Source organism: Propithecus coquereli, unplaced genomic scaffold (genome assembly GCF_000956105.1).
Source record: "Propithecus coquereli isolate 6110/MARCELLA unplaced genomic scaffold, Pcoq_1.0 Scaffold517, whole genome shotgun sequence".
Lineage (NCBI taxonomy): Eukaryota > Metazoa > Chordata > Mammalia > Primates > Indriidae > Propithecus > Propithecus coquereli.
The window spans coordinates 98,405-99,118 of record NW_012151030.1 but is presented as its reverse complement, the minus strand read 5'-3'; positions in this window follow the sequence as shown (position 1 = coordinate 99,118).

The window sequence follows — 714 nt, the reverse complement described above, 5'->3', positions numbered from 1 at the left end:
ATAAGACCAGTGGATTGTGTCGATGTCAATATTTTGATTATGATATTATACTATAGTTTTGTAAAGTATTAATATTGTGTTAACTGAGCAAAATGTACAAGGAATTTCTGTGTATTATTTATTACAACTGCATGTAAATCTACAATTATCTCTTAAAATTTTCAATTAAAAAATCAGTAATATTGTGTAAATAGTGTTAAGAAAACTTAACTGTATGTGTATAAACATAGGGTTTATAATCACTCTTCCCTTTGTTCCCATGGTGTCTCTTGTTGATTCATTCATTTATCCATTTGCATTTTCACTTAACAAATACTTTCAAGCAATGACTGTGCCCAACACCTACTGGCACAAACAGATATCTCTATGCGCCCTATACATAGTGCCATGAATAAACATCTTTGTGAGCCCACCTTGAAAGCCTCAGTAGGAAGAATAATATTTGATTAAAGATCTGAAGGAGGTGAGGATATGTTGCTATAATTAGTTGTGCAAGCCTGTTTCCCTCTATAGCTTTTGATTTTCAAGGTTAAGGACCTCATCTTAATCGTTTTTGTGTGCCAAAAGGTAGGGAGCTGCCACAGAGAAGGAACTTAGTAAGTACATATATGTTCAATGAAAAATCTCAGGTTTCTTAACTTAAAGTTCAGTTGTATTTCAACTACATTAGGCTTCCTACTTTAGAAAATTCATAAATTTGAATATGATACTGAC